Source organism: Anastrepha ludens, chromosome 2 (assembly GCF_028408465.1).
Source record: "Anastrepha ludens isolate Willacy chromosome 2, idAnaLude1.1, whole genome shotgun sequence".
Classification (NCBI taxonomy): Eukaryota; Metazoa; Arthropoda; class Insecta; order Diptera; family Tephritidae; genus Anastrepha; species Anastrepha ludens.
Genome location: NC_071498.1, coordinates 134,596,521 through 134,610,007, shown reverse-complemented (window position 1 = coordinate 134,610,007; position 13,487 = coordinate 134,596,521).

The window sequence follows — 13,487 nt, the reverse complement described above, 5'->3', positions numbered from 1 at the left end:
AATGCAAATCGATCCATATAATGAGCGCAGATTAGAGCCATTCGTTTGAGTGCTGCACTTTCGCTAAGCGTTTGAAAATAGAAATGAGGCTATAAAATGACACCTTCGGCAAGTAGTTAAAAGTGAGTAAGATTGAATCGTACATCAACGCTTGTGCCAATGCAAAGACTTAATCACTTAATTTGTGACGCAAAGTGACAAAGTGACAAAGTGACAGCCAACTATTTCAGTTATTTATGTGTATTTGAGAATTATTTTAAGGGTTTAATTGCTGCATTCTTTTGTTTTACAGACACATCCGTTGGCTTATCAAATCCTGCAGCGGCAAGCATCGCTCACTCAACAGGCACTCGTACAGGTTGTTTTACCTGTCCAAACTCACGCATACAAACACATACATAAATGCACTTGTGAGGCAAGATTGCTGGTAAGAAAGGGCATCCTAATAGATGACTCATATTTGTTATGGCAGATTACCGTCAATTTGCTTATCAGCGGCGAGCCTCTTCGACTTGTTGTGAGCGTTTTGGCGACATTTTTCCTGCCTTTGTCTTCCCATATCTCTGTGTTGTTTGACTTGATTTTTTTTTGTGATGGTTAATTTTTGAACGCTTTTTTATAGCAGCGATTTAATCAATTACTACACCTTTATAAAATTGTTCGGAGTTTCTTTAACATTCTACTCCTTTTATTTAACCTTTTTATGCATATGTAGGTGCATATATTAGGGTGATCGATCCAAATTATATTTGTAAAGTGACGACTAGATGGAAGTAGTGATGTCAGCAGATGTCTTTTGATACAAATCATTTCAAGGAGGAGTTATCACTCTTCTCCCGAAGAAGGGTAATCTATCCGAATGCAAAAATTAAGCTAAGCATAGTGAGTATAAAATCATCGCACACATAATCTACGAAAGGTTATGCAATTCACTAATGGAGGAACTAAGAAAAGAACAAGCTGGCTTTCGCTCCCGTTGCTCATGCGTTGCCCAAGTAAACACCTTGAGAGTGGTTGTGAAGCAGACGGTTGTTTGGCACACGCCTCTCTACCTCTGTTTCATTGATTTTGAAAAAGCATTCGACACCCTTAAGCACGAAGCAATTTGGTAAGCTCTCGCATGCAAAGGACTATCTGAAAAAATTACCGCTCTTCTAAAAGAGCTGTACTCGGGCGCTTACTGCCGCGTGAAACATGAGAATGTTTGAAGTGAAGGCGTCGAAGTTCAAACCGACGTCAGACTTTGTACTTTATTCGCTTTTGTTCAACCCAGTATTGGACCTAGTAATGCGGCAAGCCTGCGCGAGTAAAAGAGGTATCTCTGGGTGGTTGTGTGGTAACCTAGAAGACTTAAACTTTGCGGATGACATCTGTCTGCTATCACATAAAAACTCACGTACATTGTGTAAAATTAGTACCCGGAATTTATAATTTAAACTCTCCCGGGAATACCTGACACTTCAAATTTGGTTTTTTCATGTTGGTACACATGTCCTTGAATGCACAAGCCTTATTAGAACGGGATCTATTACTTAGTGTGTTTTATTCTGCAGTCAAAGTGAGTTGATCTTTCGTTTACTTGGCGAATTTTACTATGGATTTTTGCAAAAAGAGCATCGGAAGGAGGTCTCTGAAGACATGGTTTCCCGAGCTAATACGGACCCTACGTTCATGAAACGCATAATAACTGGTGATGAGACATGGGTCTACGAGTACGATATGCAAACCAGTCAGCAATCGTCTGAATGGCGCTTCGAGAACGAGCCGTATCCAAAAAAACCACGCCAAAGCCGGTCAAAAGTGAAGGTTATGCTCACGGTTTTCTTTGATTACCAAGGCGTGGTGCACTCTGAGTTCCTTCCAGAGGGCCAAACGGTTAATAAGGAATATTATTTATCCGTTTTAAGGCGTTTACGTGAAGCCATTCGCCGTAAACGGCCCGAATTGTGGAAGGACAATTCGTGGATTCTGCACGACGACAACGCGCCATCGCACCGAGCCTTGATTGTACGCGAATACAAGACCAAAAACTTAATAAATACTATCGAACAGCCACCGTATTCGCCAGATCTCGCACCCTGTGACTTTTTTCTCTTCCCAAAACTAAAATTGCCACTTCGGGGAAGGCGTTTTGAGTCGATTGAAGACATTAAAAAAAATTCGCTAAAGGAGCTGAAGGCCATCCCGGCGCCGGCCTACCAGCGGGCCATGGATGACTGGGTTGTTCGTTGGAATATTTGTATCGGCTCAAAAGGAGCCTATTTTGAAGGCAATCCAACAAATAATGATGAATAATATGAAAAAATGTGTTTTTTTTTTAAATTCCGGGTACTTATTTTACACAATGTATATCAACAAAACTACAAGCGGTAAGCGACGTAGCAGCAGAAAACTGTATTTAAATTCAACATTGTAAAAAAAAAAGTAATGCGTATCAACACAACCGGAGCCCCTTCTTCTTGTTCATGCTTGATTAAAAATCAAATAATTTTTTTATTATTGTTGACAGTTACCAGAGTTCTTTAGTCACCTCTCGTGTAGATTTTGATATAAAATCTGTAAATATGTAACTAGAACAAAGCAGCTCAAATAGACTTGAAGCTCTGAGATGTCGGTGTCTGTTGGTGTTCATAAATTTTTTTCCTTCCAGATATGCACACATAGATTCTTGATATAAACTTTTGCTATATATGAGTTCCAAAAAAATCAATTTGATATCATCTTAGAATACTCCACGGATCTAGACTCGAATGGTATTCGAATCTACATTTCTCCATATCTCTCTTCTAATTCAAAATGTTACGCTTCTCCGCGCCCATTGGACAATTTATAGACAGATGTGTCTGACTGTATTCTAACGTGGTTTCTCAGATATTTAACCACCTCCGGAAGTAACGGTGGACTTGCTGCGGTATGGAACTCTGCCGTAGTCAACTGTATCCCTTCCCCTAGGTGGCTAAAATCCCCAAATATTGTATTCCAGAAAACAAGAAGCCTGAGAACCCTGCACGGCAAAAAGTTTCTTCGCTAGGTTAGGTGAGCACACTTGGACGAAGAAGGATTCGTCCTTTGTGATACCATTTTCCTTCACAATGAGGTGAAAGGGGAGGGCCGATGAGATGCAGGGAGAGGGCGGGGAGAGGGGGTGATGGAATGGTTAGGAGCGTGCGGATTACGAACGATGACTATGTTTGCGTCAACCGCTTTGTGCTGCTGATGAAATTCATCAGATTTTTAATGTCAGCGCCAGCTATATCAGCAGGCGTAGCAAAGAAGTAAGAGCCAAGATGCCTGGTTTTTAGCCCCGCCAGAGCAGGGCAGCTAAGGAGAAGGTGCTGAGATGATTCCACTTCATCCTCCATACATCCAGCGCAAAAAGGACTCGAGGTGATTCCAAGTCTCACAACATGCATTCCTCGCGCATTGTGTCCTGTGAGAGAACCCACTAGATTGGAGAGCTGATATTTTGTCAGCCTCAGAAGCTCGCCCGAGCGCCTCCGGTCCACACGTTGCCAGAAGGATATTCGCTAAATATGGCAAAAATATTTCAGGCACTTTCTCAGGAAACACTCTAATGGAACCAAGAAGGAAAACCGCTTGAGGGAAAACCGTGGCCTAGCAAAACCGAGCGAATAAAACTTTTTGAAGGGAAATCAAATCCAGCTGAAGGCAAGCAGAAGGCCCGCCTCCGTGGGTCCAACTCGCGCGCTTCAAACAAGTGCACCAAGGGAGCTGACCAAGAGTCCTTAGGGGAAAAAAGGCAGCCTGCGAGACATGACAGGGTTAGCTTTACCAGAGTTCCAGAGACTGAAAACCTCAGTCAGCATCTCTGTTGCTCAAAAGCTCTTATGACAGACATTCTGTTTGTGAATGCACAGCGGGAGCGAAGCGTTGCTCCCAACATAGTAGAGTAAGGAAGGCGATTTCACACTTTCTTCGGAGTCAAATGAACTGGTATAGTATGGTAGAGTGTGGGATATATCTTGAGAACAAACCATTGGCTTGGAGATGGTGAGAACGACTATATACTCTAGTTCTTAAATTCCAAAGTCATAGCTTATGCGGACGACATTGCATTAACAACATCAGATCAAACTATTACAAGATGCTCTCTACATTGTGGATAGCTGAATGTCTGTATGTCAACCCTACAAAGACCGAAATGGTGATACTAACAATCAAATATAAAATTCCTGCTTCCAAGGCCACCTCACTAAATGGAATGGGACTTACTCTTGCTACCGAGGAAAAATACCTGAGATACGAATTCTAGACATTAAACTGAACTGGAACCGAAACATCGAAGAAAGGTTCAGAAAAGCGGTCACTGCCGCTAAGATGTGGCTAAAAACCTCGCATAATACACTCTACACTACGGTTGTGAGGCCCATCCTCTTCTATGGGTTCACTGCCCGGTGACCAATGTTGCAAAAGATGGTATCCAAAAGCAATCTGGAAAGGGTACAAAGAGCCGCATCTTTGCTTATAAACGGAGCGTTGCCTTCTACCCTACCAAGGATATCTTCTCTAGAATAAAAATCCATGGAAAATTCTAGGCTAATTGCAACACAATCCGGCTGATTGCATAACTAAACTGGAAATATATCAGATTTGGGCACACGAAAGTCCTGTTTCTCCTCCCGGAAACACATAGGGAGCTAGACCCGACTGTTGTCTTGTTTTGTCTTGAAATAATTTTCCATAAGAATTCCAGAGAGATATGAATGTGATAGCGTTAAGGACCTTGACCCAGGGTCACTGGCTCCCTTTAAAGACTAAATTAAAGAGTCGGAAGTGCCATCCCCTCAGCGGTGTTGCACGGGAACCTACATCTGCCTAACTACTGTAGCTGCCTTTCAAGCTGCGTTAATAGCCTGTGTTGTAAGTCAGGGACTCATTCTTGCAGCACAACCGATCACTATTAGTCTTGGCAGTCAAGCTGTCACAAAATATCTGCATTGCCAGAGTAATTCACATCACAGTAGCAATCGAAGGAATGCTGTTAGAAATGAGCTGGCTGAGCGGTGCACCACGAACATGTTCCAGATTCTTGGACTCGGAGATATTCTTAGAAATAGCGTCGCGAATAAGCTGGCTAGGAGGAAAACTGATCTTAAATTGGTGAAATCTGGTATTTTTGTGGGCATCTCTTTATCCTCAAACAAGCTCCAGATGAGGACGGTCTTCACGGAGTCCACTTGTGAGTTAACTAGAGAGTTTGGTCTAGAAGCAATATGCACAGAATTAAGTTCCTCATCAATCCAGACCGGCTTTCCGCTAGTACAGTAGTTCATATCATCACAGATCACTGACTAATCGGAACAAATGAAGAATGTGCGGTTTCTCTCTAATGGCTTCTGTCGCAGCTGCAGGAACGAGGAGAGGGCGAAAAGTGTTATACACTTCCTTTTCCACTGTTCCACTCTTGCCACACGGCTGTTGTAACTCTTTCTTCTTTGGTTGCTTGACAGACTTAGAATCCACAGCCATTCGCAATATTTCAATCTTTATTAGAAAGACGAAGTTGTTTTGGGAATTAGAGGGGGAACTTGAGAGCACACTTTGGATATCGCAATGGTCCTTCAGGCGTAAGCGGGCTTCACCCTAACAAAAAGTCAGAATCCGCATAACTTAACCTTGAACAAACTTTGGGCCGCACAAAAATCAACCACCCTAATCAACACATAATCATCTACACATATTTACTTATGCATATGTATATGCACATACGCTTATGTATATATAGACATCCGTATCTTTCGCGGCTAATAAAGCCAAAAGTGATCTTACGAATACACATTCCGCACGTTATTGATCTTTAAAAGCTTTTTAATATTATGCCTGTCTTTGTTGTCATTTTAGGTTTATTGCATTTCAGATACAACAACAAGTGTTTTTACTCGCTTTGTTGTCGATGATGAGTGTGTTAATTTGTATTTTAAATGCTAATTAAATCGCGATAATTTTTAAAATCAATTCATTAACATCTTGAAGAGCTGAAACAAAGACAAAATCACTTGTTTTTTTATAGAATTAATTAGTTAAGGTTTGAGAAACATTAACTTTTTCATTACTTTTAAAACGAGAAACAGATAAAATCTAATCAAAATCTCTTCATATCGCAAAAGTTTGTCCGCTGTGACTTTTTGTCATTTTTGTACCCGCGAGCACTCGGACACAAGGGTATTATAATTTCATTCACATATTTTTTGTGAAAACAGCATAAAGAGATCGAGATAGATATAGACACATACGGAAGACTAACAAAAGTTCGGCGAGTCGATGGAGTTATTAATTTTTTTGAAAATTTTGAAAATGCCATTAGTTTTGTTATGGGAACAGATACCTGTAAACGGCCATATTTTTCCTGATTTTCATTAAAATTATTTTAAATGAAGAAGTGAATATATATTTTTTTCAAAATTGGCATACAGTTTCTTTATACATTAAAATATTATAAACTTTTTTTTTTCATTAATCATCTAAAGTGGCGGATGTACAGGGCGGGCCATATAGCGTTTGCTTTTTGAACCACCTATTTTTTTTAAAATGGTAACACAAATGACATGTCAAATGTGTTTATAATTTACTTAAGGGTTTGACATTTACGAAATGGGACGCTATACGCTTGAACAAAATTGGGAATTATTGAAAACCTATTTCCAAAGTGGTTAGTCTTCTTCTTCTTCCGCGGTTACAGTAAATGGCGAGCGTTACCGTGATGTGCTCAATGAGTTGTTTCCAAAAATTAAAGTTACACTCGAACTTTTGGCTACCGTTTTTGAATTCCGATTTTTTATTTTGATTATGATTGAATGTTGTCATTTATGAATAAAAAATAATATCGTTCAAATGACTGCCACGACTAACGATCAACCCAATTTTTAAGCACATTTTCGATTGTTTGGGCGCCAATTTCATGAATGGCAACTTCGATTTCGTGTTTTAAAGCATCAATCAACTCTGGACGGTCGGCATAGCATTTGTCCTTAACGGCTCCCCACAAAAAATAGTCCAACGGGCTTAAATCACAGCTCCGAGGTGGCCAATGGATATCAGAATTTTGGCTGATTATTCAAAAACGGTAGCCAAAAGTTCGAGTGTAACTTTGGCAGTGTGACAAGTTGCACCGTCCTGTTGAAACCAAATGTCTTCCATGTCATCCTCTTCAATTTTTGGAAACAAAAACTCGTTGAGCACATCACGGTAACGCTCGCCATTTACTGTAACCGCGGCTCCTCGCTCATTTTCGAAAAAAAATGGCCCGATGATGCCGCCAGACCAAAAACCGCACCAAACAATGACTCGTTGTGGATGCATTTGCTTCTCTACAGTAACGTGTGGATTTTCTGAGCCCCAGATCCGACAAGTTTGCTTATTGACGTAGCCACTGATGTGAAAATAAGAAAAGAAGAAGAAGACTCACCACTTTGGAAATAGGTTTTCAATATTTCCCAATTTTTTTCAAGCGTATAGCGTCCCATTTCGTAAATGTCAAACCTTTAAGTAAATTATGAACCCATTTGACATGTCATTTGTGTTACCATTCTCAAAAAAAAAATACGTGGTTCAAAAAGCAAACGCTATATGGCCCACCCTGTGTAAAGGTGCTTTTTATTAAGTGAAAATAAAATCAACGCACCTTTCTTTTGAAGTATTTCCAATTACAAAACAGCAACAACAAAAGTAAAACGGCACTTTCATTCTTATCACTTTTGCATAGCAAAAAAGGTCATTTGGCCTAATGTGCATCTGAGAGTAACATTCGGTTTGCTATTATATGTTTTGTATCTATTAACAATATCTCATGAAAATAAGTATTTATTTACTTCGACACTTTAAATTAGTAAATTGAAAACTTTGCAGCCGCTTTTCCCGACATTTTGGTTTTTTGAGTTATGACGTTTTTGAAATAAATGAGTGAAATGATATGTGTATTCTACGCGCTGCCTGTTCGTTAGAAAAATAGGAGTTTCCCACTTCTTCACCATTTTTTTAATTGTATCCGCTGTGACCTGGTTTGATGATATAGCTTTACTTTGCATTTCAATACCGTAATCGCACCGCATTCGAGGTATTCATTCTAAGTTCCATGTTGATGTCTTTCGTTTTAATATGTGTACGTCAATTAAAACTTCGAACCAGGTGAGTACTGTGATATGTGGTACCATTACGTGTTGTGGTTACTCATATACTTCTTTAGTGCTTCCATAATGGGAATAAAAGAGAGCTTTCCCACAAAAATTTGTATATACATATGTAGGCATCAGGTGAAAACGATAGGGACACAAGCGCCTATTAGTAAATGAAAACAAAACTCGTAGATATAATTACTAACAAAATTCAAATTTCTTACAGAGAAAAAACCAGACACTACTCCGATCGCGAAGTGGATTATAAATGTTTGGAAAATTGTTTCTTCTAATATAATTTGCATACCGTACAATTTTTCATTGCAAATTTGTTAAAATAAGGGGGAAAAAATGTTTGTCTTCCGCTTAACAAATTGTAATTTTTAATTTTTCCGTTTTATCTCCTTCCACGTTAGGCAGCAGTAAAATTCTAATTTGACATAAATTCTCTTTACGCATCCTGCATGAATCTGCATCATTTTTCATGATTTTTTCACATTTTATGCCCGTTGCTTTATTGCAATGTTTTCGCTTTATTTTTGCTACTGTTTAGAGATATAATAAATGAATATGTTTTTAATGGTATACTTGTTTTTTTTTAACATTTACATCAAAATTTGTGGAAAGGAACATTCCTTACCTACACTGCGCATAGTACCAATGAAGACGCCCAACTTACGACAGTTTATGTGATTAAAAAATCTTTAAAGGCTTCTCCAATGACTGAATGATTAATTTTAACAACATTTTTTATATGCAGTTACAACGGTTATACAAATTTTATTTGCTCATTAATGTAAGTAACTTGGGGTATTGTAGATTTGCAACTGCCACAATTTTTCCTATGAGATTCCTTGTTGTTGTTTTTTCTATTCACAGCGGAATATAAGGACTATTCGTGTGACTTTGGTATGCCACCGAACAACCCACACAATTGCTATTGTAGGCGTTTGCAGCGGTTAACGTAGAAGAACGACAACTGCAACGACGACATTTCAATGAATAGATAAAAAAAGTGAGGAGGGGAACTTCTACGTTGACACTCAACGTAAAATTTACACGTCCGTTACACTCATCCAAACTTAAGTCTCTCTTTTCTTACTCTGTCTTTCTCTAACTATTCCAATTGAATAGGGCTCTTTCATGACTTCTACTCTCTCACTTTTTGTAAAGCACGAAGAATTTTGCAACAACAGTTACTTTGCAATTGCACTGAAAATGTAAACTTGTGTTTTGCTTGTGCAGTGGGAAGTTTTGTAAAATGGCTGCTGTACTCCATGCACACTGAAGACTGCGTATCTCCACTAAGGCGATGCATTCATGTAAAGTTTAGAATCATAGCGTAAGGAAGATGGATTTATTGATGTTTTGGGATTGATGTTAAAAAAATTTAACTGATACATATGAATATGTAAATGAAAATTAGCCTGTAACAATTTATTTTTTGTCGAATAGGACTTAAAACTAATTTTTTTGCGTTAACCCATTGCGTGCCAATTTAATTCGGTAATGTTTTACAAATTGAAAGCAAAAGGAATTCTTAACACAGGAGATTACTATTTGTTGGCAGTGGGAGACAACTTAACGTCGTTTGCAGCGTCGTTCAAATAAGAATGGCATTCAAGTGTTTTCGAGTGGGTTATTTCATTAATGTGTGTTTGACAGTTAGATTCGACGATAAATCAATGTTATTCAATATTAATGACGTTAGAAAACAGCGGAATTGCAGTTTAGAGTCCGACATCTGGTTATTACAAGATTATACTTGATTAAAGGGGGCAGATACCTGTAAACGGCCATATTTTCCCTGATTTTCATTAAAATTATATAAAACGAAGAAGTCAATATACAATATTTTTTATAAAATTGGCATACAGTTTCTTTATACATTAAAATAATATAATTTTTTTTTTATTTTAATCATTTAAAAGGGCGGAAGGTCGCAGCGGGGCTTCTCAATCGGCGGGCATTGTAGCATCAGCGTCAGTGACCTGAATACAAAAAACCAAATTTTTTTTTTATTTATATCATAATTTCTATATGAATTTAAAAAAATGGAAAAAAAATTCGCGAAATAAAATGCTTAAAAAAACTGAATTTTGGGGCGAATTTTCCTACTATTTTTGCTTCGAAAACTTGTAAATTCACAAAGAATGTAATATCATAAGTAATGGATGTGTGCAATATTTTAGGGAGATCGGTCAATAACTTTTCGAGTTATCGTGTACGCCAATTCGAAAAATATAGTTTTGCAAAAAACGCATCAAAAGCTTGAAAACATGAAAATTCTACCTCTACCAGCGCTCGAACGCAAAGAATAGAGTCGTCACGGTTGATGATCTATAAGGATTATATTGACATTTTATGAAAAAAAATTTTTTTTTTCGAAATTTACAGGTATCTGTCCCCTTAAGAAAGTATGGGAAAATATGATACAAAATTAGAATTTTTCTGAGAAGTTTTAAACCAGTACAAAAGAACACAAAACTTAATATTCAATTCAAATATTTATTTATTTATTTATTTATATGTAAGAGTAATAGTTATAAATAACCAATACACTAAAATTTAACAAGAACTCTAGCTACTAAGGCCTTCGGCTCGAAATTCAAATATTTATAGCAAGAAATTGAATGAATGAACTTGCATACTATTTTGCAATATTTGCATACTCTCATAGGTACATATGTATTATGTTTCGTACTGCCAAATGACAGACTTCCGCATATCCTTTTTAAAGAGCCTTGGTGTAAACTGGACTGAAAAAATTGAAAGATATATCGCTTCTTCGGCTTCCTGGAAGGCATAATATCTGAAGTTAATAGTATAACTAAATGTCAAAGAATGCTCGGTATTTTTAAACTCAGCTTAAAAATCTACATCTCACGATTTGTAACCTGATCTATCACTTACAAATTTCAGTGACGAATTGTCTGCTTGTCTCTGCTCTTTCGTGCAAGGGGAGGGCTCCTTAATCCGAATGCAAGGCCTTTTAAAAAAGTAGTTTCTAATGCTTGTCCAGTTTGTAACTTGGATGTGTCAGAAAATATGCAGTACGTCATTGTACCTATCCGGCATTTACACATTTTTTTTTCTGAACATTTAGGTGAAAAGACATTCGATCTCTTAAATATAAACATGCTTTTGAACGGTACTGATCATAAAGCTCTATACAAATTCTTATCTAGATCCCTCAAATTCAAGGAGTTTATTCTTAATGAATTCTTGTAATCTGCTTGTTATTTGTTGTGCACTGATTAATTTATATTTTCATTTTAGGATTAGCTTTTGAATAAGTTATGTTGTAGAAAAAAAACAAAAAACTGAACTATGTGCAAAATAATATTCTTATTTATTATACCCGTGACTGACAACTTATGTTAATGTCGTACGTTCTGTTATTTATTATTACGTCATTATAGCTATTTGAACTTAATATGCGAACATGAAACAACAACAATATACTATTTTGTAATGATTTATTGCTTCTTAGTCGTGCTCTTTTTGTGACAAATTGTCACATTGCAGGACACATATTTGCAGAAATATTAATTCCATATCGAATGAAGCCGGGGAATCCAAACGATTTTGGCCTATTCTTTAACTTAAAAATTATTTAATGCATCGATTATGTTATCCACTTCTGTTTCACTATAATCCTCGACTTCTTAAAATCACATGGGATTGTCTAGAGCATATTTCAGCACTAGCTCTACTGCTTTCCTAACACGCTTGCTCATCTTTTTTAAAAATCGATTTTACAAATCTTAAATGTAGCAAAACATTTCTCAGTACGCATGTCACACATATGTACTTTTGAAGTACAATCCTTCCGGTTAATGATGGAACACAGCTTCATTCAAATGTCTGCCTCGGCTACCATACCAAGGTCTTTACGCAAAATTCGTCTCAATGATGTCTCCGAAATGTCCAATTGTTGATAACGACGGTGAACTGATGTTCCTGGTGATTCACGAACACTCTCGGCCACAGCAGCAATATTTTCGGGTGTACGCACGGTTTTTGGTCGGTCACGCGTTGGTTTGTCAATAAGCAACCCAGTTTCTCTTACTTTTTTCGCAAAGTAACGCACATACGCTTCATTCGGTGCTTTTCTTCTTCCCATTGCCGTACGTAATTTTCGTACACATTCTGCAACATTACCATGATTTTCAAAGCAATGTCGCAATATTTCCCAGCGTTCTTTGAGCGTATACACAACCATTTTCGTTCAGCGGAAGAATAAAACTAATTTTCTGTCAAATCAGATGACAGTTAAGTGTTACCATTCTTCAAATAATACCTAGTTCAAATCCGTAACGATAGATGGCGGGCCCTATATATATGAATGACATGGCCAATAACGCAAAAATGTAAGGAAGTTTCCCGGACCGCGTGATACATACATTATCAAAAATTATAAAAGCCTATGAAAAATGTTCACATTTCCTTAAAAGTTACTCAGTCCGCTAGTCTCATTTGAATTTAAAACTCATTTGTTCTCATTTTAGTCTCATTTGATCTCATTTTTTGACTGGCATGACCTACTAGTGGCAATCTAACCATCGTACAAATTTGAATCTCCAGTTAGTGTCATTCATTTCATATTTTCTAAATGAGTGTTCATTATATGTTTTCGGACACTTTATCAATTCAATCTCGGAAAGAAACGGCTCATCTTTTGAGGCAAACTATTAATCGATCCATGCAGCTGAGATAAGTGGGATGCCTCTTTCTATGTTCAAAAATAATTTTTTCTGCCTCTGCTTTTTTATGATCGCTGTGTTTGTGCATTGCCACTCACGTAGATACCTAATATTGAGGAAAGAGTTAAGAAGGCCAACGTTGCATTATATACTTGCAAAAAAGCGGTCGGCAGTAAATGGGGGCTAACACCTCGTGTTACACATTGGCTGTATACTTCTGTAGTTAGGCCAATCTTAATATATGGAATACTTGTTGGTGGCCATCTGTTCAAGGTCCAAATAACAGTTTTTTTATGCATCTCTGGCGCTTTACGGACAACCCCAAACTAAGAGCTGGAAGTGCTAATCAATTTACCTGCACTAAATCTGGCAGGGAAACACGTGGCCGCCGCCTCGGCGCTCTGACTTAAAAGTTTGGCGCTATGGAAAGACCGGTGGTTTGGCCACGCTTCTATTTTGCACTCTCTGAATAGTCAAAAACAAGAAATAGACTATTCTATTCCAAGACTCACCTTCAAAAGGCTCTTCAGGATGAGTATACCGGCAAGAAAGGAGTGGCAGACACCAAGGCCATGGAGAAGGGGGGAATTAAATTCCTCGAGACTAGGAGTATTTTCGCACGAATACTGCAAAAATTGTAGAGAGAAGG